Source organism: Bos javanicus, chromosome 21 (genome assembly GCF_032452875.1).
Source record: "Bos javanicus breed banteng chromosome 21, ARS-OSU_banteng_1.0, whole genome shotgun sequence".
Taxonomy (NCBI): Eukaryota; Metazoa; Chordata; class Mammalia; order Artiodactyla; family Bovidae; genus Bos; species Bos javanicus.
In genome coordinates, this window is record NC_083888.1 from 32038319 (window position 1) to 32064222 (window position 25904).

Here is a 25904-nt window from a genome sequence, read left to right on the forward strand (position 1 = left end):
AATGCAGGAGACACAGGTTTGATCTCCGATCTGGGAATATTCTACATGCTGTGGAACAACTAAGCCCATGCTCTAGAGCCCAGGAGCCACAGCTACTGAAGCCCACTTGCCTAGAGCCCGTTACACAGCAAGAGAAGCCACCGCAATGAGAAGCCTGGAAACCACGACGAGAGAGTAGCCCCACTCTCTGCAACTAAAGAAAAGTCTGCGCAGCAACTAAGATCCAGCACAATAAAAAATATATATAAATAAAATTAAAAATAAATAAATAAAATAGTTACAGAAAATTTGAAAAGCACAGACGTGTATAAAGAAAAAGTCATCAGTAACTCCATCAGAGATAATTAAATATATATTAGTATATCAACACATACACAGTTATTTTTTCAAAAAGGTGTTTGTGGGTGTACATTACAAATCCAGAATCAAACCTCTTCTCATCATTGGTCCAAACTACTATCATCTGTTGTCCGGGTTATTACAATAGCCTCTTAACTCCATTTTCCCAGTACTGTTCCTCTCCAGTCTATTCTACACAAAACAGCCAAAATGATTTTAAAAGTCAATCAAATTTCATTTCTCCGCTCAAAATCCTACAATGACTTCTCGTCTTAGAATCATAAAGGCCAAAGTGCTTATAATGACCTATAAGATAACTCTAATGGCCCTCCATTTTCATCCCCAATCTTTACTTCTCTTACCTTATTTCCTACACACTGTATCCCTTGGTCTATCGGACTCAGGGCCTCCCTTGTGGCTCAGCTGGTAAAGAATCTGCCCGCAGTGCGGGAGACCTGGGTTCAATACTTGGGTTGGGAAGATCCCCTGAAGAAGGGAACGACTACCCACTCCAGTATTCTGGCCTGGAGAATTCCACGGACTATATAGTCCATGGGGTTGCAAAGAGTTGGACACAACTGAGTGACTTTCACTTTCACTTTATCTGACTCAGCTACTGACCTCTAAGCTCTTGCTGGAACACATACATATCTCTGCCTGAAGTCTTTGGACCTGCAGTTCCCTTCATCAAGAACATTTCCCCCCTGACCCCCCGGCCCAGATAAAACATTGCTTTCTCTCTCCTTAGCTTTCTTTAGGTCTCTATTCAAATGCCACTTTTCAGAGGGGCTTCCCTGGTGGCTCAGTGGTAAAGAATCGCCTGCCAGTGCAGGAAACGTGGGTTCAATCCTAGGTCCAGGAAGATCTCACATACTTCAGAGAACTAAGCCTAAGCACCTCAACTACTGAAGCCTACTAGAGTCCCTGGGCTCCGCAAGAGAAGCCACCGCAATGAGAAGCCTGAGCAATGAAACTAGAGAGTGGCCCCTGCTTGCTGCAAATAATGAAAAGCCCAAGCAGCAATGAAGACTGAGCACAGCCAAAACTAAAACAAATAAAATTTTTTTAAAATGTCACTTTTCAGAGACTTCCTTAACTTACCTTATATAAAGTAGCAAAATTCCTTCTCTTTTTCCTTGGTATTTCCTATTTACCATTAACCCTGTTATATTTTTCTCCAAAGCACTATCGCCAACTGACAAATTTTTTGTTTATGGTTCTGTCTCTCCTGACTAAACTGCAAATTCTATGACAGCAAAGAAAGAATCTGTTTTGTGACACACACACCCCTGCCCGCCCCATCGCCACCCCCCGCGCCCCCCCCCCGCCCCCCGCCCCGCCACACACACACACGGCACTCTACCTCTACATTCTAAAACAGTATCTGGACTGTCACTATTTGTGAGTGAATGGCTGAATAACTGCATGAGCAACTGGGATCAGACTATACCTAAAATTTATACTCAGCCTTTATCATTTACTATTATTATCTGGTAAAGCATTCCTAATTTTCACATAGCATCCTATTATAGATACAGACCACAGTATATTCAATTTTCTACTTTGAATATTTAGGTTGTTTCTAAATTTTGTTGTTCTAAATTTATAATATCATAAATATCTTTGTACACACTTTTATATCCTCATATATACCAAATATCCCTGAATATATACCTTCTTGCACAGCTTTGGTAGTTTTTTTAGGATAAAGTATTTTAAATAAAATTGTTGGATCAAAAAGCAAATATATCATGAATGCTTTCAACACATTTTATAAACTATAAACATCAATAGGTGAGTGTAAGTAAGATGGATACATAGTATACATGGATAAGAGTGTGCACATGATAGAGCACAACAATCAGAGGTAAGGAATCAGAATTATATGCAACACAAGGATAGATCATTTAAATGAAAGGCTGAATTTTTTTAAAACAATATAAAAAGTTTAAACTTTGAAAAAAGAAGAAAACAGAAAAAAACAATAAAATGAGATATATAGCCCAGTGTCATTTATAAAAATTATAAATTTATACACAGAAAACACTATGTATTTTCTAAAGATACAGAAATATCCAAAGATGTATGCTATGCTATGCTAAGTCACTTCAGTCGTGTCCGACTCTGTGCGACCCCATGCTAACTACCTTAGAATGGGTGCTTATGAAAGGAAGCTAAATGAGTAGAGACAGGGACATAAGTGGGATAAAGACAACAAAATAACCAATCAAGATACAGGTCTAGTCCTTGGGATGCCAGCATGAGAAGCATTATTCTTCTCCTAAATGCTGGGAAAGAGATAGGGGAGTAAAGAAAATCCAAATAAACTCAACTGGGCCAGTATAATCATAAGAGTTCCATGTAAACAAAAACTGTTCTAAGTACAATTATACAAAATTAACATCTTTCATTTTAAAAGGAGCCAAGAATATTTCACATATTTTAGAAAAAATTCAGTAAATATTGATTTTTTTTAAAATCAAGAAACTATAATCATTAGGATTATAGTCAATAATCTAAAGTAACTATATGACCAAACTGAGAATTTGATGATTTGTCTGAAATTACTAGGTCTATAACATCCCAAGATTAATCTGAGTACAATACTGACCATAAAAGACCCTGAAGATAACATTCCAAACACTATAAATCCAGCATTGGGAATCTATACAAACTCAATTTTTAATTTACACATTTGTCATAGAAATCATGTTACAAAATATTTACCATAGACCAAATCCTGTGAATGAAATAACATCTAAAACCATGGCATCACATAAACTTTAGAAAATACAGTAGGAAAAAGTCACTTCTCAGTACCTCTTTATTGGTATAGCACCCATATAAACACAGTCTTAAATAGAAGGAGTACGAAGAAAAAATCTGAAGCACACTTCATCTGAGAAATGAACAAAGAAGAGGAAACTATTTTAGCATTTCATGCAATGGAATTGAGCAAGAACTTTTGAAAAATCACTTCCCTTAGCATATTGGTCTATTCTTATTAAATTACAACTGAATCTGCCAATGATGCTTTACAATATAATAGATTCTTCAGGAAGTCAATAAAAAAACAATCTGGATTGGAAGTGCAATTATATAGCTTTCTGGAACCTATAATAAATGATCTTGAGGAAGAGGGATATCACTATTTTTCAAATGTACAAAACAGTGTAAGTTCAAGCTTTTTTCTGCTACTGAACTCAAACTATACACCAAAGGATGCAAAATGAGCAACAATAACCAAATCAACAGTGACAGGTTAGTGTGCACAACTAACACAGCAGACAATGGGAACAGCTTTCTCTAAAGACTGCAGTCCTGTGTAACGCAGATTTAATTTAGGTCACAGAAAATTCTACGAAGATCTGACAGCTTCTGCTTTGACTAGATGAAACTTGCTGCATACATCAGCATAAATAATTAGGTTCAACTGTACATTCACCAAACAAAATAAAGTAACTTTCCTCAAGCTGGGGGAGGAAGCTATAGCTTTACCTCTACCTTGAATTGTAGGGATCTTCTGATTTATCCTAGAAACAGTGTTCTCTTTTAGAACTGATAATTACAGTTGTGCTGTTTGGTTGCTAAGTCATGTCCAACTCTTTTGCTGCATCATGAACTATATCTCACCAGGCTTCTCTGTCCATGGGATTTCCCAAGCAAGAAAACTGAAGTGGGATGCCATTCCTTCTCCAGGGTATCTTTCTGACCCAGGGATCAAACCCCACCTCCTGCAATGGCAGGTGGATTCTTTTCCACTGAGACCCGGGAAGCCCATAGTAAAGGAAACACACAATAAACAGAGTCCCCAAAGGGACTTTCACTGAGGGTGTGCTGATTTTATCCGAGGTTAGGGAACTAAGATCTTATATTCTTCATTAAAAAACAAACAAACAAAAAAAAGAGTCACCAGAAAGAAATCTACAAAAGGTAGGATCTTCAATTAGCAGTTCACTTTAAATAATTAAGTCTTTCTGGCTTCTGTTGAGTATTTTTAACAGGGTAGCTGCAGAACATGATATCAATGATATAATGTCATTTGTGTTTGAATTCTAAGAGCCACACACACACACACACCCCCCCCAAAAAAAAGCTTTTTTAGATTCAAGTCAGTAAACCTCTGGTGGGTTGAAAAATTTAATGTACAGGTCAGTACTGTCTATTTATACTAATACAGGAAACCAATATAAAATTATAACTGTTAACAAATTATTTAACATTAAATGACTCTTTAATTAAAGAAATATTCTTTCCTATAGTAAAAATAAAATCCTATAAATTGCAAACACAATGCTGAGTTTTGAAATAAACAAGTTGATGAAATAGGTGTAATATACATAGTGTTGTTAATGTGAAATTTAAAAACTTGTAAAAATCCCATAAAGTATGATACACAAATACTTAGTAAACTATAAAAACATGCTTAGATTTGAAAAATACCAAATTCATAAAACTGATTACTTCTGAGACAGGGAGAGGGATGAGACTGGGAGGGAGTCACAGGAGTCTCAATTACCATGATTCTATAATCTGTATATTTATTGGCTAAAATGTTAACAGCTTATTTGGCAGGCAATATTTTATTTGCCATGGGTCTACGATAATGGTAGACCAATGACATTATGAATTTGTCAAAACCCATGAAGGTGTACAACATAAAGAGTGAATCCTAATGCAAACTTTGGGCTTTAGTTTATAATAATCTATCAACATTGGTTCATTAACTGTAACAAATGTACCACTCACTGTTCTGTTTCAACCTTAAATTAGTGTACTGTAATTTTATTTCAGCACTAACCACTCAGAGTTAGTCTGGTATACACAAACCAAAGGGCATTAACCAAATACGACTGCACTTACTTTAGATGCCAGCCACTCTTCAGGGATCTCCAGGCTATCTGCATTTCTAATCAACTTGCCACATACTCAGAGATTCCTATGAGTGCCTCAGTTTGATAACTTGCTAAGACAACTGACAAAACTCAGGAAAGCATTATACTTATTATTATAGTTTTATTATAAATAATACACACAGGGAAAGCTCTAAGATGGCCCTGAAAAGGGGCTTCCAAGCCATCTCCCTATGAGTCAGGGTGCATCATCCGCCCAACACATCACTGTGTTCACCAATCAACATTCTCCACTGAGCTTTGGTGTCACTTCAGTCGCTCAGTTGTGTCTGACTCTTTGCAACCCCATGGACTATAGCACACCAGGTTTCCCTGTCGTTCACCAACTCCCGGAGCTTGCTCAAACTCATGTCCATTGAGTTGGTGATGGCATCCAACCATCTCATCCTCTGTCATTCCCTTCTCTTTCTGCCTTCAATCTTTCCCAGCATTAGGGTCTTTTCCACTGAGTTGATTCTTCATATCAGGTGGCCAAAGTACTGGAGTTTCAGTTTCAAAATCAGTCCTTCCAATGAATATTCAGGACTGATTTCCTTTAGGATTGACTGGATTGATCTCCTTGGGTCCAAGGGACTCTCAAGAGTCTTCTCCAACGCCACAGTTTAAAAGCATCAATTCTTCAGCACTCAGCTTTCTTTATGGTCCAACTCTCACATCCTTACATGACTACTGGAAAAACCATAGCTTTTAACTAGATGGACCTTTGTCAGCAAAGTAATGTCTCTGCTTTTTAATATTCTGTCTAGGTTGGTCATAGCTTTTCTTCCAAGGAGCAAACATCTTTTAATTTAATGGCTGCAGTCATCATCTGCAGTAATTTTGGAGTCCCCCAAAAATAAAGTCTGTCACTATTTCCACTGTTTCCCCATCTGTTTGCCATGAAGTGATAGGACTGGATGCCATGATCTTAGTTTGTTGAATGTTGAGTTTTAAGCCAGCTTTTTCACTCTCCTCTTTAACTTTCATCAAGAGGTTCTTTAGTTCCTCTTTGCTTTCTGTCATAAGAATGGTATCATCTGCATATCTGAGGTTATTGATATTTCTCCCGGCAATCTTGATTCCAGCTTGTGCTTCATCCAGCCCAACATTTCTCATGATGTACTCCGCATATAAGTTAAATAAGCAAGATGACAACATACATCCTTAACATACTCTTTTCCCAATTTGGAACCAGTCCATTGTTCCATGTCCAGTTCTAACTGTTGCTTCTTGACCTGCATCCAGATTTCTCAGGAGGCAGGTAAGGTGGTCTGATATTCCCATCTCTTGAAGACTTTTCCAAAGTTTGTTGTGATCCACACAGTCAAAGGCTTTCATGTAGGCAATAAAGCAGAAGTAGATATTTTTCTGGAACTCTCTTGCTTTTTCTATGAGCCAATGGATGTTGGCAATTTGATCTCTGGTTCTTCTGCCTTTTCTAAATCTAACTTGAACATCTGGAAGTTCTCGATTCACGTACTGTTGAAACCTGGCTTGGAGAATTTTGAGCATTACTTTGCTAGTGTGTGAGATGAGTGCAATTTTGTGGTAGTTTGAACATTCTTTGACATTATTTCTTTGGGATTGCAATGAAAACTGACCTTTTCCAGTCCTGTGGCCACTGCTGAGTTTTCCAAATTTGCTGGCGTATTGAGTGCAACACTTTCACAGCATTATCTTTTAGGATTTGAAATAGTTCAAGTGGAATTCCATCACCTCCACTAACTTTGTTTGTAGTGATGCTTCCTAAGGCCCATTTGACTTTGCATTCCAGGATGTCTGGCTCTAGTTGAGTGATCACACCATGCTGATTATCTGAGTCATGAAGATCTTTTTTGTATAGTTCTTCTGTGTATTCTTGCCACCTCTTCTTAACATCTTCTTGTTAGGTCCATACCATTTCTGTCCTTTATAGTGCCCATCTTGGTGTCAGATTGGCCCAAGGTCCCAACCCACTAATTATATGGTTGATGTTTCTGGTGAGCAGGCCCCATCCTAAAGTCACCAAAAGGTACACCATGAACTGGCACATCAACATAACAAAAGCACATCTTATTCACTTAAAAACTAAGATAATACCCTCACTATAGGAGAATCTTCTCTTATTTTTTAATAAAATATGAGAGCAGAGTTTAATGACACATACTTTTAGCTTCATAAGAGGCCAGTGGTATAACAGGAATGAAAGAAAGGGAGTATTATTAGAGGACAACTTTCAAGGGGAGTACACTTCACAACTAGCTCAGATTGGAAATCATATCAAATAAGAGTTATCAAAAAGAATCAAAAGAAACCAATGTCACATTTGCCAACATTGAGGCTTATGTCAATATAAAGCCCAGAACTGGCATATTGTTAATATAAAACCCATTTAAATCCATTTTTAAAAGGATACATTGGTTACAGCACATAACAATGGTTAAGGTCTATAATGATCAAATGGAATCCATACTGAATGAATTAAGAGTAGAAGAGTGAACTGGAAAGGAAACCAAGTTGTAGTCTTTATAAAACCTGGTCCTTTCCACAGAGTTAAATGAAGGAGTAACGACTCAAAAACTATGCCACAAACCAAAGCATTGAGGGCTAAAAATTATATTTTATAGAATTGTCTCTTTCTTCACCAACATCAATAAATAAGTTACTAAATCTACCTTTTTGGCATAATAAAGTCATTTCAATAGAACTAAAAGTGCTACAGTTTCAATGTCAACTCTTCTGAAAATAAATGTTGCTGCCATGCCTCAGAATCCAAATTGCACCAGCAGGTCATTACTCTGTTCTATTCTGTTGACACATTTTAACTCATTTTATAAAGCAAGAATTTATTTCTGTTCTAAAATCCTGGGGAAAAAAAAATGTTTATGGGAAGGCAATTTCATTTTGCTAGGTTGACAGTGACAGTCCCTTGGGGGAGAGGCCAACTCAAGCAGGACTGAAGCAGCTGTTAAGAGCCAATTTTCCTATCTGTTAATTGCTTTTGTGACTAGGCTGCACCAGCTCAGACACCCACCTGACAAGCAGTAGATAAATCGAAATAGTCATATCTCAGAGTTTGAAAATTAAAAGGCTTTCTCCTTTCTGAAAGAATTTAACTAGGGAACAGAACAGCATAGGAAGTGAAAAACATCAAATGTACAGAAACATTAATTGCAAAAAAACACTAATGGCAAAAATAATTAGCACCTTCCTGATTACCAAAAAAAAAAAAGAGGAAAATGTTTTTTAAAAAATTTTATAAATAGCCAATAGAAAAAGCATTCATTTGGTCATTCAAAAAATATTTACTGGAATAACTACTACGGCAGACACTGTTCCAGGTGCTGTGGATACAGCATTAAACAAAACAGAATATCTATGTCCCCATCAGAGGAGATACACAAGAAATAAATATCAGCTAGTCATTAGGTACTAAGAAAAAAACAAAGCCATTTAATAGTGTTAGAGAAACACTAATTTTCAGTGAGTTGTTAAGGAAAACCTTTTTGAGGAAGGAACATTTAAGCTGAGACTTAAATGAAAAGAAAGATAAAGCCACACAAGTCTGAGGGAAAACCATTCCCCACAGTGGGATAACTGCAGAAGTCCCTGAAGCTAGACTGACTTTATAGAACAGAAAAGAAGGCTGATGTGACTAGAGTTTCACGAATAGGGTTAAGAATGGCAACAGATAAGGTCTCCTCAAAATGCCACAGTCATTTCAAAGTCATCAGTTGGGAAGATAAAAATAAAACTGTGACCAATGAGCTATTCATAGGAATTCTCTTTTGGACTAGTAATGACCACCCAGAAACTTTCAATACAAAATGAAGAGAAACATGAGTTAAGGAACGTCCCAAGGGCAAAGGTTTCTCAATCAGAAAGGATCAACATCAGAGTCCTAGCTGAATCAGTGTTTCAGTCACCAACTTCACTTTCACTGTTCACTTTCATGCATTGGAGAAGGAAATGGCAACCCACTCCAGTGTTCTTGCCTGGAGAATCCCAGGGACGGGGAGCCTGGTGGGCTGCCATCTATGGGGTCGCACAGAATCGGACATGACTGAAGCGACTTAGCAGCAGCAGCAGCAGCAGCAAGTGCAATAAGGCTCCAAGTAAGATCAATATCTAGTGCTGGCATATTAAAACATAGAACTCATAAATGAACTCTAGACAGAAATGAATGTTTCTGGACATGCTTTTCCTAATTCCTGCCAGATCTACTTATTTCAGATAGTTCAGAGAACTTTTTAAAATTTACATATAAACAATGGATATGATAAAACATAACCCACCTAAAATAGAAATTTTAGAGAAATTTGCCATGGGGTAATGTTCTTTCTAGAATCACAAATTAGGATTTTAAAAACAAAAACATTTCATAAGTAATTAAATCAACTGTTTTCCTTCTACAGAAAGCACAGATATAAGTTTACAAGCATCATAATATTAAACAATGCTATGTCTTAAAAATAAAATACATGTATTAAAATAGAACCCATCTTATTTGAAGGACAAACTATATTTTCCAGCACTGAAGGATTCCCAGATAACACTGCACTGTTGTATAACGCCAACAAGACTTTTTGTATGGTGCTATAATGTAAAAATTGCCAAATTATGCTTACCGCTATTGAATAGGCACATCTCTCTATAAAAGCACTTTGGTAAGGCTCTATTCATTTTGAGAAACAAGAATAGAAAAATAATGGAGATCAAAAGCTCGCTTTAGATGATGTATGTGGCAAAGCATCCTCACTAAGCCACATGCTAGTAAAAAAAAAGAACACTGGCATCAGAAACTGGAATCCCATCTCTAACACTAAACTGAACCTCAGTTTTCCTTATCAGTAAAATGAGAATATCACCTACTTTCACAAGATTGAGAGGAAGATTAACTGAAATGTAACAGGTGAAGATTAAAGGAATCCAGTCTTACAGGGTAATCACAATATCCATTAAATGAACAGGGGCAAGCACATGTTAAAAAAAGAGAGAGAGAGAGAGAGATTATTATAAATTATAGGTTGTAAGTGATGAATACAATGTAAATAGTACTCCTCCAGAATATACTGGCCAAACTCTTGTATTTTACCTATAAAGAAACAGAAGCTCAGGGAGTTTGAATTACCAGCCTGAAGTTAAAAAGCAGGCAGAAAAGGGGCTAAAATCTTACTTAACTACTAAAGGTGGCATGTGTTTTATAGAGCCCTTTCACAAACCAGATCTAATTGATCTTCACTATGAGGTGGTTAATCTGGCTCATGAGAAAATCCAAAGCACCAAAGTCAGCCAGTGAGTTAGTGATGGAACCATGTGTAAAACCTGGGACACTGAATACTGCTTCTCTTAAAACAGAGACTGAGTCTTTCTTACTCATAACTTGACTAACAGAAAAAACTGTCTTAGCAAGCAATCACACTGTCGTATTCAGTTAATAATTATGTTTAAAGTCATACTACAAAGACATAAATGTTTCCATTCTCTACTTAACAGAATCAGCCTTTTAACATTAAAATACTCAAATCAAAGACAAATTTTTTGACATATTTCCCAAGCTAAAACCTCAGTAGATACTGGTCTAGGGCACAGCACCAAGAATAATTTTTATTCTGTTTGTTCATAGATTATTTAAACAGGACAGCTGGGTTAGTGAGTTGCTGAATATTTTATCATAATCAAGCAGTATGTTGTTTCTATCATTAATGACTCCAATACTCACATTCTTAAAAATTACTTAAGCAATCCTATAAATTGTTCTTTATTTTATGTAAGATTTTGTAGTTACCCCCTAGGTCAATCAACTCTTGTATTTAAAGATGATTCACATCTGCAAAATAATCATGTTACAAATATTGCATTACTATGCAGCTGAAGGGACAGACAGGCTGGGAAACTGATTAAAAGGGCTCAATGGAGATGAGCCAATTGAAAATACAGCATCTAAATAACAATCACATTTACATGTTTCTGAACGTTGTTAAAAATATATAAATTTGCTTGATATTCCAAATTCTTGCTTTTAAAAGGATCAAGCTCTGAAGGAAGATTTCTAGGTTTAAAAGAGGACATGGCACAGCAATGGAGGAGGTCAGAGCTCAGTCTTCATGATGGTTTTCAGATCGTTTGTGCAAATAAGAACATGTTAGCTGGGCTCCAAACAGGTTTCTGCTCAAAACCACTTTCAAAGATGTGAAAATAAAGGACCATGTGCGTCAAAGTAATTTCTGAGTTTTGCAACTAATAACTGGCAATACTGCTTTTTGGGTGAGTGAGAAAAGAGAACCATTAAATTAATATACAAATGAGCAGCAATCACTCACACTATTTTCCCATGAGTGAGAGAAGAATACATAATTTGGGTGGGGATCAAGCACTTGAAGTAGTTATGGCCAGAGACTACCATCGAATTAACTGCTTAGCTTAGTTCATAACATTTCACTTGGACCCATCAAGGACTGTCATCCAAAAGGCACGGTCTGAATGTAGAAGAGTAAGCCTTCTGATAAACTGAGATTGTGCTTACACCCTAAGGTATGTTGCTTGTCTGTCTTCTGAGCAATTTTAAAACTACATTTGATAATAACACAATTTTGAATCCCTTTTACCCTAGTGCTAATTTTATAGTATATTTTTTAGGTAGACAAACCATTAAGTAAATGTGTTAGAGATTCAATTGAAAAAACAAGGCCCCAGCTTGTGAAAAAGCAACAGTACAGATAATACTGACTCCCATAGCTTTCTTAGCTAGACACATAGCTAGGAATTGTGATCACACGATTCAGAAAGATCATGCTGAAACATCTTATGGATTAATACAGATAAACTCTGTACAGTCCATTTTGTTCTGCCTTAAAATTATCTAAAATCGATCATTTGAAATTGACTGTTATGCAGTATGATCAATTATTGAAATACTCCATTTCTCAATCACCTTCATTATGCAGTTTACTGCAAACACAGTCCTCTAGAGCTATTCACAATGTGTTCCACTAATTACAGTCTTCATTCAGCACACATTTATTAAGCACTTATTGTGTACTACACACTATTAGTACAGGAAATAGCATGCTGAATCAAATTAGCTCCTGCCTTTAGAAGCAGAGGGCATGGCTTACAGAAAAGCAATTATTACATAAGGCAACAAGTACTATAAAAGTAATGTGTACAAATCACAACAGAAATATAGAAGGGGAAGGACTGAATTCTTCCTTGGGAAGTGAAGAAAGGCTTGTCAGACTATATTTTAACAGAGACTTACAGGATGAGTAGGGACTTCCCAGGTGGTGCTAGTGATAAAGAACCCACCTGCCAATGCAGGAGACACAAGAGATGTGGGTTTGATCCTTGGGTTGGGAAGATCCCCTGGAGGAGAGCATGGCAACCCACTCCAGTATTCTTGCCTGGAGAATCCCATGGACAGAGGAGCCTGATGGGCTACAGTCCTTAGGGTTGCAAAGAGCTAGACACAACTGAAGTGACTTAGCACAGGAGTTTGGTAAATATACTAGAGATTGTTCATGAGGAAAGGGGAGTAGGACAGACCTATAGCATATGCAAAGTTGCATAAGTAAAAAAGAGGACGTGTTTGTCAGGGCAACAACAGAGCTCACTAACAGTGAAAGTAAGCAATGACCAGAACAGGGCACAAAGGATCTTCAACAATGTTGAAGCCATGTTAGGAGTTCAGCCTTTATCTCAATAAAAGTGTGAAGCACTAAAAAGTTTCAAGCAGGGATGTGATAATGATTTTGGTTTTAAAGAAATCCCCTGGCCATACAACAAAAGGAAGGAATAAACTTGGAGGCAATCAAGTCTACTAGATTTATTAAAAGATCATTAAATTCACTACTGCCTTTAGAACAAGGCAATAGGATTTGGCCCTTGTGTGGCCACACACATCTCTCTCCATGCAATGAGCAGAGAAAAGGGCCAAAAGGAAGTGTTACCTTACTGGGTCTCACCCTAACAGACTACTTTCAACTGACCTGGAATCCCAGAACTCCTAGCTCAAATGACAGAGTCCATTTCCAGGACAGGTCCTCATGTAGGTATGTGCAACCCTAAACTAAGCGCTAAGTTGCTCCAGTCATGTCTGATTCTTTGTGACCCTATGGACTATAGCCCGCCAGGCTCCTCTGTCCATGGGAATCTCCAGGTAAGAATACTGGAGAGGGTTGCTGTGCCCTCCTCCAGGGGATCTTCCCAAACCAGGGATCGAACCAGTGTCTTTTATGTCTCTTACACTGGGTTCTTCATCACTAGAGCCACCTGGGAAGCCCACCCTAAGTCTGAAAGGTAGCCAAAGGGCAATTGCTATGGGAAGATGGGGGCTGTAGAGAAAGCTTGGACTTTATCACAATTTTGGTAAATACATACGTATGTATATTGATATATATTTATGTATATATATCATATTTATAATATTAAACATAAATATAAACATTTAAGAAATATCTTATATGGTAAAGTATATATATAATGTATACAATATTTAACAATATTGTATATATTATATGTAATATGGCAAATTTGCTTACTCCTTGCAAGGAAAGTTATGAGCAACCTAGATAGCATATTCAAAAGCAGAGACATTACTTTGCCAACAAAGGTTCGTCTAGTCAAGGCTATGGTTTTTCCTGTGGTCATGAATGGATGTGAGAGTTGGACTGTGAAGAAGGCTGAGTGCCAAAGAACTGATGCTTTTGAACTGTGGTGTTGGAGAAGACTCTTGAGAGTCCCTTGGACTGCAAGGACATCCAACCAGTCCATTCTGAAGGAGATCAGCCCTGGGATTTCTTTGGAAGGAATGATGCTAAAGCTGAAACTCCAGCACTTTGGCCACCTCATGCAAAGAGTTGCCTCATTGGAAAAGACTCTGACGCTGGGAGGGATTGGGGGCAGGAGGAGAAGGGGACAACAGAGGATGAGATGGCTGGATGGCATCATTGACTCGATGGACGTGAGTCTGAGTGAACTCCAGGAGTTGGTGATGGACAGGGAGGCCTGGCGTGCTGCGATTCATGGGGTGGCAAAGAGTCGGACACGACTGAGCGACTGAACTGAACTGAACTGACCATGGATATTTGTGCCTAGAAACCTAAGTGTTTTTATGATATATACTCCTGACCGGAAATTTTATTTTTTTAAATGTTTTAGAGAAGATCTGAAGTAATTCTTCGACAGAAAAAAAATGTGCGCCCCTTAAGAATGACATACTAAATTCAGGATCAACTTACTAGAAAAGTCAAAGCAATGAGAAGATAGGTAAATCAACCACATATTGGATAAGAAGCTAGTGAAAAAAAAAGAAAAATCATTTAGTGAAGGATCAATGTGTGGCTAAAGGCAGATATTTCTTATCCACAAATGAGCTATCGTGTTGCACAGCTTTTCTTATTGAACAGAGATGCATTGCCCTCACATTAAATAAAGAACTCTGAGCAATACACTGTAGCAAGCATCTGTTGGCTAATGACAAAGAAAACCAGAGACCTTTTGAGGCCAATTTCCATCCAGCTGTAAGCATGGAAGCAGCAAACACACATACTTCTTTTCAATACCAACCCCACTGGACAGCTATATGTAAAAGAATGAAATCAGAACATTTCCTAACACCATACACAAAAATAAATTCAAAATGGATTAAAGACCTAAATATAAGGTCAGGAACTATAAAGCTCTTAAAGGAAAACATAGGCAGAACACTGTTTGACATAAATTGCAGCAAGATCCTCTTTGACCCACCTCCTAGCGTAATGGAAATAAAAACAAAAACAAACAAATGGGACCTAATTAAACTTAAAAGCTTTTCCACAGCAAAGGAAACTATAAACAAGATGAAAAGACAACCCTTAGAATGGGAGAAAATAATTGCAAATGAAGCAACTGACAAAGGATTAATCTCTAAAATATACAAGGAGCTCATGCAGCTCAGTATCAGAAAAACAAATGACCCAATCAAAAAGTGAGCAAAAGACCTAAACAGACATTTCTCCAAAGACATACAGATGCCCAACAGACACATGAAAAGATGCTTAACATCACTCATTATTAGAGAAATGCAAATCAAAACTCACACTGGTCAGAATGGCCATCAAAAAATCTACAAACAATACATTCTGAAAAGGATGTGGAGAAAAGGGAACCCTCTTGTACTGCTGGTGGGAATGTAAATTGATACAGCCTCTGTGGAGAACAGTATGGAGATTCCTTAAAATAAATAGGAATAAAACTATCACATGACTCAGCAATTCCAGAGTATACTGCGCATATACCTTAAGAAAACCAGAACTGAAAAAGACACAGGTACCCCAATGTTCACTGCAGCACTATTTACAATAGCTAGGACACGGAAACAACCTAGATGTCCACTGACAGGTGAACAGATTAAATGGAATATTATTTGGCCATTAAACGGAATTAATTTGAGTCAGTTCTAATGAGGTGGATGAACCTAAAACCTGTTGCACAGAGTGAAAGAGATAAACCAAATTTCGTATATTAACACATATATATGGAATCTAGAAAAATGGTACTGATGAACCATTTTCAGGGCAGGAATAGAGATGCAGACATATAAAATGGACTTATGGACACAGCAGGGGAAGGAGAGGGTGGGATGAATTGAGAGTAGCACTGAAACATATATATTACCATATATAAAATAGAAAGCTAGCAGGAAGTTGCTACGTAACACAGGGAGCTCAACCTGGTGCTCTGTGACAACCTAAGGGGTAGGATAGGGGTGAGAGGGAAGTTCAAGAGAGAGGGGATACGTGTATACTTATAGCTGATTCATGCTGATGTTTGGCAGAAGGTAACACAACATTGCAAAGCAATTATCCTTCAATTAAAAATAAAAGAGCATAATTAAAAAATAAACAAATTTTTAAAAATCAGCCTCAAAAAGCTATGAAAAAGAAGCTTCTAAGCTTTCATGTCATTTTGTGTCAAAGGCATTCCAAATATTAATTATATATACTAAACAAGACACTTAAAGTTAACCGTAAACAAGCAGATATCAAAATATAAAACTGCATTTTATTCTCATTCTACCTTTCTCTGTATCCATATCCATGGTAAAGAGAACTGGCCTATGGAAAACACTAAAGAAGACTGTAAACTAGGCAAAGTTTGTCTTCTGAAGTTATCAATTGCATTATAAGTTACTTTTTTTCTGTCTCTATTTCACTTTTTCTATTTTACTTTTTCTTCCTCTCCAACATTTTTCATATTTTCCAGGATCTCTGCTGTAACCGTCTTTCTGAGGTGTGCTTTGGCCTCCCTTGCTCTGGTGTTGAATTTATTTTACCCATATTTTTCTCAGTGTCAGATGACCTGATAAAGAACAACACCTACAAACATCCGTAACTCCTTTCCTTTTGCCTCTCCTTCTGTCCAAGACTAATGCTTTCATGTAACCCCTAGACCACACCCTTTCTTGCCTTCTCAGAAATCTTTTAAATTTTATAGTATTCAATTTTCTCTCTTCACTTTCTTAGTGTCTTTCCCTCATTACAAAAACACATTTTTTGTATTCCTAAAAAACAATAAAACCTTTAGCTTAAAAGGTAAATAAAGCTACTATATGGAACTTACCCTATGTGTCCTCCCTTTAGCCTTTGCCCTCAAGCAAATTCACTCCCTGGTCCACAGCAACATGTCTTCTGCTGACACCATTATATTAATCCCAGGGTTCTTAACCTAGGGTTTGTAGGGTCTGTGGATAGAATTCAGAAGACTCAAGAACTTGGGGGGCAAAATAAATCACTTCTTTATTTTCTACAACCTCTAAAATTACTAATATATACTGTATTTATAAATTTACTAAATTACTATGAGCCTTCCCCTATCAAATCCCATGGATGGAGAAGCTGTCCATACTGTAGGCTACAGTCCACAGGGTCGCGAAGAGTTGGACACGACTGAGCGACTTCACTTCACTTCACTTTCACTATATCGTGTGTAGTATGTTAAACAAGCACATATTACTCTACACAATTCATTTGGTAATGGTTGCTATTGTTCTTTAGTTGCTAAGCTGTGTCCGACTCTTTTGTGACCCCGTGGCCTGTAGCCTGCCAGGTCCTCCGTCCAAGGGATTTCCCAGGCCAAGAATACTGGATTAGCCATCTGCTTCTCCAAGCATCTTCCCAATCCAGAGGTCAAACCCACATCTCCTGCGTTGGCAGACGGGTTCATTACCATTAAGTCACTAGGGAAGCTCTTGGTAATAATATGTTCATATAATTGCTTTCCTTTGTAATCCTACATATTTTATCCATCTGTGGCAAACTGTATTTCCCGAATACACGACAAAAATATCTCCCATTTCACATGCTTTTCTATGATGTAAACATGCCACTTCCCTATAAAGAAGTAGAGCCTGGGACTTCCCTGGCTGCGCAGTGATTAAGACTCCTCGCTTCTACTGCACAGGGCACAGATTCAATCCCTGGTTGGGGAACTAAGATTCCTCATGCTGTGCGGTGCAGCCAAAAAAAAAAAAAAATTTTTTTTTTTTTTTAATAAAATGAAGATGTAGAGCCTAATTCCCTTCTCCTTAAATCCAAGGTGGCACTTAACTTTTTTGCAACCAACAGAGTGTGGTGGATATGACATTGAGAGGCTTCTAAGGCTAGGGAAGGAAAAGTAATGCAGGTTCTGGGTTACATTTCGGGTGGTTGGTTAAACAGTGATAGTTACCAGAACAGAATTCGGTACCTGCAACTAGCCTGTTGACATATAAAAACATAAAGCATGTGACACTGGCTTTGAGATTTGGTGGCAGACACAACCTGGAAGGGCCCTAAGAATCTCCTTGAGGAGGCTATTGGAGAAGCCTTAAAGGAGAGTGAATAAAGTGCTCTCAGAAGCCAGAGGAAAGAAGAGAGATCCTTGTTACAAAGCAGCAGAAAATTTAGCAAAACTGTTGCCTATGCTAAGTTAAAAAGCAGAAAATGATGGTAAGGAACTGTTCTTCTAGCTAAGGTAATTTCCAAGCAGAAAGTTCAAAGTGTCAACTGGTTTCTTTTGTACGTACACACAGTAAAAGGTACAGTTAGAAAGATGAGCTAAAGAAAGTATTCTGTTTTCAGGCAGAATTTAAGGAAATATAAAGGCTCCAGAAAATTGCTGGATTCAAAAGTAAAATTATTTTCATCTACAGTCTCGCCCAGCAGAGAATGTTCAAAGTAAGAAAAGGTCTGAAGACAAAGATCAAACAGAGGTTACTGGGAGGAAAATCTGGTCTCCAGGAAGAGAGGAAGCCAAGTATGTTACTGAAAAATCCTTTGTTAACACCTGGTTTCTCCTTGATCTCCTTCCCAGGGCCTTTTTCTGTACTTGTCCACTAAAACTAGATAGGCCCAAGGGTTCTGTCCTCAATGTCTTCAACTGAAAATTTATTAACCCCGAAACCTCTCTCTTTCTCAAGCCCCCACCTCTCTCCAAGAACTAGACAGATCTGTACATCTCTACCTGAATATCACAGAGAAATCTCAAACTAAACTATTTCAACATCTTATCCATCCCTACTCAAGTTCTTCCTATACCTGGACATGCACTGGGAATAAAGAGCACTACTATCTAGTAAACTGCCCAACACAGGAGTCATCCCTAATCTCTTCCTCTCCTTCACCCTGCCTCCCTCAAGCAACAGCTGATAATATCGGTTTTCAAGTTCTATAGATTCTACCTGCTAAACTTCCCTAAAGTCCACCCTTCATCAGTTACATCCTGCCTGGACTACCTTTCAAACAGTATCTCCATATCAATATATCTTCCATACTATGCTCAAAATCATCTCTTTAAAATAAAATATTAGTCAGGTTAATCTCCTGCCTAAGATTCTTCAAAGACCCCTATCAAAACCTTTGGACATAGCTTACAAGTAAGTATCTTTTGGTCCTGTTCTCCCTTACAAAATTCCGCGCATACCATTTATTTCAATGCTGCAAAATAAGGACCCACCACGATTATGAGTACATACTTCTCCCCATACGATGCAACTCCTGTTATGAATTCTAAGTACTTCAATAATTATAGAGCACCTACTTCATGGCAAATCTGGCAGGACGTATGCCAGGGCTAAGCATACAAAAACAAATAAGAAACAGGTCCTGCCTCTCCCCTGGAAGCACAGAGAAAGAAGGAAAATAAGGACAACACAGGAATTTGTAATGGAAGATAGCATGACGTAGTAGACTAATCATTTGGAGTGGGCAGAGAGGTAGAGCAGGCCGTAAGAAAAACAACAGGATAAATATAGCATATTCTCCTGGAGCAACAAATCCCTTTGATGTAAGTAATTTAAAACATTTTAATATTAATATACTCATTATAAACAGAATACAAATTACATGAGAGATACAATTAAATACTTTAAAATTCATGGGCCATTTTGGGTAAGAATGACTATCCAGAGTTAGAATTTAAAGCAATATTACTTAGCAGAAGGATAGCCATGTTAAGTAAGAGACCTTCTTAGAACTGAGCAACTCACACCACCTAAAGGACATTTTGGCTCTGCCGATCCAAAAAGCCAACTCTGGCTGGGCAAAAATTCAGTGAAACACGACTGGATGGTCAAAAAGATTCTGTTACAATCAGCCTATACCTCTATACAGCCTCTTTAGAGGGCTTCAGATATGGCAAGAAGGTTTGCAGACAACTAAGGAATCCTGATTGAAGGCAGGAGGAGAAGGGGACAACAGAAGACGAGATGGTTGGATGGCAACACCAACTCGATGGACATGAGTTTGAGCAAGCTCCAGGAGTTGGTGATTGACAGGGAGGCCTGGTGTGCTGCAGTCCACGGGGTCACAAAAGTCAGACATGACTGAGCGACTGAATTGAACCGAGGAATCCTGAACCTACTAACCTACTTGGTCAGATTAAAGTTACCTGTAATTATGCAAAGGAAGCCTAAGAAGACCAAGAAAAGTTTATACTGCTTCCAATTCCTGCTGAGATGCTGAGTCAGCAAAATCGCTGACTCAAAATCTCTTTCAGGAGATCAGGCCTTAGAGAAGTTACACAGGAAAAAATGGAGAAACCTATAAAAAACACCTGGGATGACAAGGACCCATTTTGAATTGTTATGTGTGGAATGATGGTTTTGGCCTGAGGCAAGAGGCAACCCACCAAAACCATGGGATAACAAAACAGAAGAACTACCGAAAAGTTCAATTTTTGCTTTTCTTGGGTCCCAACACCTATGTGCACACAACGTGGTCCCATCTGTGGGACAACTCTGGTCTCCGGTCCTCAGAAAAATAGAAGCTGAGAAAAGTAGCTGGATACACACTAATCTGCCCTGGATGTTTCTTCACATCACCCTCTCCTCCTACACAAATCTCTTCCTCAAGAGAAAAATGTAAAGAAGTGACCCAAAGTTATACTATATGGTGTTAGGAGTGACTGACTCCAACCCCAGAGTGCCTGGAGCTCTCTAACTCCTGCCCTGATATCATCAGGACATAAACCCGATGCTCTCCTACATAAGCATTGTCTGACAGTGTAAAATATCAAGTACTAAGGAGTAAATGTAAAACAAGATGTTTTGGTCTGTTCGAGGTACCATTACAAAATAATGTAGACATGATGACTTCAACAGAAATACTTTCTTACAGTTCTGGAGGCTGGAGGTCTGTAACTAGGGTGCCAAAAGGGTCAGGCTCTGGTGAGATCTCTCTTTATGGCTTGCAGATAGCAGCAAGTCTTATAAAAACACTAACCTCACTGGAGCAAGGCCCCACCTACAAGACATCATCTAACTTTACTATCTTCCAAAGGTCTCATCTCCACATACCACACATTGGGGGTCAGGGCTTCAGCATACAGATTTGGAGCAGGGGGAATGATATATTCAGTACATAACATCCATTTTTTTTAAAGGGGGATATTTGATCCTAACATCATACCATATGAAAAATCAATGGCAAGAATTTAAACATCAAAAGCAACTTTACAAAACTCAGTGGAAAAGATGACTATCATTTGACATCAGTAAGGAAAGATTTCACTATATTAAGAACTGCTGTTCATCAAAAAACACCTTCAAGAAAGTAAAAATACAACTTATAAACTAGCATAAAGTATTCACAATACACACAACTTATAATGCACTATTATCAACAACACATAAAGCAGTAGCATACACATACAAACACATTTGGAACATCGCCAAAAAAATGAGCAAGAGACAATAAAGAGGCATTTCATGGCAGAACACAAACATATAACCAAGACATGTACAAAAAACTATTCATCACAAAGGATTATAGATTTTCAAAGCAAGGCCCTGTGTCATGAAAAACAGTGAAAAGCTTTGAAATGGACCCAAACCAAACAAATAATTTAAAAAAAAACCTAATGAGTGTTCTCTTGAACTCACACATTCATTACCTCCATCTTTCAATGCCTTTGAGAAATTTTTCAATTTGATAAAATGTAGAAAATTGATGATAATGTGAACTATTCTTGTGTACAACAGAGCAAATTAGTTATGGCCAGTGGATTACAATTGATAATTGCCCAGGAGATAGACTAATTTTTGCACCTATTTGAAAATTTTATTTCAGCATTCCTTACTACATATAAATAAACAGTTCTTCAAATTTCCCTTTGAACTGATTTAAAGATCTTACCAGTTTCCTCATTAGTGAGTTAAATAAAATACTTGACAAGTGTTCATTTTATATCTGTATGAGAGTCACAATTATACCTTCTTTTAAAAATCCTTTGTGACCTCAATTAAAATTCAACATCAACCACTATGATTTAAAAAAAAGAAAAAACCTTTCAGCAAATGAGGAACAGAAAGGGCTATTCAATCCAAGGATAATGTCATTATGAATGACTGACAATTTTCTCCTTAAAGCCAAGGATGTCTACTCTCATCTCAAGTGATGAGAGTATTAACTTTTAATTCAAGTATTAAAAGTTGTACGGGAGGTTCCAGTGTGTAAAATAAGGCAAGGGAAAACTGACAGAATGAGGGGAAGAGGTAAAACTGTCTTTGATTATATACCTATCACAATTACATCCTGAAGCCTGGAAAATCTTAAGAAAAAAAGCTACTTAACAAAGGCCAATATACAAAATTAAATTCTATTTTTATATGCTAGTGATGAATAACTCAAAACAAAACATTTAAAATGTCACTACAATAACAAAAAAAAAACAAAATAAAAGACGTATACACTGAAAACTAAAAAAAAAATCATAGCTCTTGAGAAATTCAAGATTTAATTTTAAAATGTTAAGATGTCTACTCACTTCAATTTGATCTGTGGAATAAATAGTGTGAAGTAAAATCTATAAATGTTTTTTTTAGAAAATGAAAAGCTGATCTTAAAACCTAAATTTCAGTGGATTTTAATATTTAAAGGAAAAATAAAGAGCCTAGAAGAGCCAAAACAAATTTTTAAGAAAAAGAAAATTAGAGAACTTACTCTACTTGACTTCAAAACTTAAAAATCTACTCTAATCAAAATAGCATGTTATCAACAAAAGAAAAAAAATGTATCAATGGAACAGACATATACATGTATAGTCAACCAATTTTTGATGAGAACAAAGTCATCAAAGCATTCAATGAGGAAAAAATCTCTTTAACAAATGGTACTGGGAAAACTGGTAATTCACATGCAAAAGAATGAAGGTAAACCCTAAAGTAATACTAAATACAAAAGTTAACCTAAAATGGATCAAACATCAAATTGTAAGACCTGAAAAATATGCCTAAAAGTAAGACGTTTCTCTTAGGCAAAAACATAGAGCAAAAGCTTCACAACACTGGATTTGGCAATGATTTCGTGAATATGACACGAAAGGCACAGATAATAAAAGATGAAACAGACAAACTGGATTCATGAATAGTTTTAAACTTTGTACATACAAAGATACTATTCATGGAATAAAAAGATAAGCCACAGAATGGAAGAAAATATTTGCAGATCACATATATGATGAGAGAATAATATTCAAAATATATAGAGAACTCCTAAAACCCAACAACAAAAAAACAAATAACCCTACTCAAAAATGAGCTAAGGACTTAAATCAACATTTCCCCAAGAAGCTTTATGAATGGTCAATAAGCACAGGAAAAGATGCTCAGTATCACTAATCATTCAGTTCAGTTCAGTCGCTCAGTGGTGTCCAACTCTTTGCGACCCCATGAACTGCAGCCTGCCAGGCCTCCCTGTCCATCACCAACTGCCAGAGCCTACCCAAACCCATGTCCATTGAGTCGGTGATGCCATCCAACCATCTCATCCTCTGTCGTCCCCTTCTCCTCCTGCCCTCAATCTTTCCCAGCATCAGGGGCTTTTCAAATGAGTCAGCTCTTCATATCAGGTGACCAAAGTATTAGAGTTTCAGCTTCAACATTAGTCCTTCCATTGAACACCCAGGACTAATCTCCTTTAGGACGGACTGGTTGGATCTCCTTGCAGTCCAAGGGACTCTCAAGAGTCTTCCCCAACACTACAGTTCAAAAGCATCAATTCTTTAGCACTCAGCTTTGTTTATAGTCACACATCCATACATGACTACTGGAAAAACCATAGCCTTGACTAGACGAACCTTTGTTGGCAAAGTAATGTCTCTGCTTTTGAATATGCTATCTAGGTTGGGCATAACTTTCCTTCCAAGGAGTAAGCATCTTTTAATTTCATGGCTACAATCACTATCTACAGTGATTTTGGAGCCCCAAAAATAAAGTCTGACACTGTTTCCACTGTTTCCCTATCTATTTGCCATGAAGTGATGGGACCAGACGCCATGATCTTCGTTTTCTGAATGTTGAGCTTTAGGCCAACTATTTCACTTTCCTCTTTCACTTTCATTGAGAGGCTCTTTAGTTCTTCTTCACTTTCTGCCATAAGGGTGGTGTCATCTGCATATCTGAGGTTATTGATATTTCTCCTGGCAATCTTGATTCCAGCTTGTGCTTCCTCCAGCCCAGCGTTTTTCATGATGTACTCTGCATATAAGTTAAATAAGCAGGGTGACAATATACAGCCTTGACATACTCCTTTTCCTATTTGGAACCGGTCTGTTGTTCCACATCCAGTTCTAATTGTTGCTTCCTGATCTGCATACAGATTTCTCAAGAGACAAGTCAAGTGGTCTGGGATTCCCATCTCTTTCAGAATTTTCCACAGTTTATTGTGATCCACACAGTCAAAGGCTTTGGCATAGTCAATAATGCAGAAATAGATGTTTTTCTGGAACTCTCTTGCTTTTTCGATGATCCAGTCATTAGAGAAATGCAAATCCAAACCACAAGATACCATCTCACACCCGACAGAATAGCTACTATGAAAAAAAACAGCAAACAATTTTAGGCAAAATGTGGAGAAACTGGAACCTTTGTGCATTGTTCAGGGGAATCTCAAATGGTATTTCTGCTATGGAAAACAATATGGTGATTCCTCAAAAATGAAAAAAATATAGAATTACCATATGATCCAGCAATTCCACTTCTGAATATAAACCCAAAAGAACTGAAAGCAGGATCACAAAGAGATATTGGTACACCAAAGTTCACAGGAGCATTTTTCATAATAGCAAAAACATGGACGCAACCCAAGTATTTATTAACAGGTGAATGGATAAGCAAAATATGATATATACATATAACAGAGTATTATTCAGCTTTGTAAAGGAAGCAAAAATATACTGCAACATGGATAAGCCTCGAGGACATTATGCTAAGTGAAATAAGCCAGTCACAAAAAGACAAATTACTGTATGATTCCATTTACATGAAGTACTTTGAGTAGTCAGAGTCATAAAGACAGAAAGCATTATTGAGGTCCCATTTTGGTTGAACCAAGGAGTCCCATCTTGGTTGCCTGGGACTGGAGGGAAAGGAAAATGGGGATTTGTTGTTTATTGTCAACAGAGTTTGCTCCACAAGATGAAAAGAGTTATGGCGGGGGGGACTCCCCCAGTGGTCCAGTAGTTGCAATGCAGGGGACATAGGTTCGATCCCTGGTCGGGGAATCAGGATCCCACATTCCACGGAACAACTAAGCCCAAGGGCACTGCAACTACTAAGCCTGTGAACTACGACTAGAGAGTCTACAACTAAGACCTGAGGTAGCCAAATAAAGTAATTAATTTTTAAAAATTAAAAAGAAAAGATTTATGGGGATAGATGGTGGTGATTGCTGCACAACACGAAAGCATTTAAAACCACTGAACTGTATACTTAAAAATGGTTAAGATGATAAATTTTATGTTATGTATATTGAGCCACAAATTTTTTAAAAGACACTAAAAAGAGAGAATGGGAGGAAAGAACTTTGTGATGGTGAAAACAGATGATTCTTTTAAAAAAAAGTGACAGAAATCAGAATAGTGGTTCACTGTGGTAAGGGAAAAGAATATCAAGGAAGGAGTCTGAGGAAACTGAAGCAGTAAGAAAAAATATTCTAAATTTTCATAGGGGTATGGATTATACAGGTATATGCATTTGTCAAAACTCACTGAACTATATATTTTAGATCTATATGTTTTACTGTAACACTGAAAACTATACCTAATTTTTAAAAGTTTTTTAAAAGATCACAATTAATTTTATTTTAGATCATTCAGCTAGCAAAATTTTAAAGTCTAAAAACACCAAGTATTGTAGAGACTGTAAAACAACAGGATCTGTTACACACTAATGGTAGA

General features: G+C 37.4%; 1 protein-coding gene across 15 annotated transcripts in view; it reads right to left on the reverse strand.

Annotated features, from left to right (window-relative positions):
* Positions 1 to 25904, reverse strand: part of PEAK1 (pseudopodium enriched atypical kinase 1) — a 313439-nt gene that overhangs the window by 221503 nt on the left and 66032 nt on the right. For 2 of the 15 annotated variants that reach the window (XM_061394746.1, XM_061394750.1), the window contains 2 exons: positions 16812 to 16932; positions 3160 to 3238 (listed from right to left, as the gene is read on the reverse strand). The exons of 9 other annotated variants lie outside the window; for them this stretch is intronic. The gene's annotated coding sequence lies outside the window, so the exon portion shown is untranslated. Of the gene's footprint in view, positions 1 to 3159; positions 3239 to 10082; positions 13679 to 16811; positions 16933 to 25904 lie in introns of those variants that run through there. 4 more of the 15 variants (XM_061394743.1, XM_061394751.1, XM_061394755.1 and 1 more) reach the window with 3 other exon arrangements.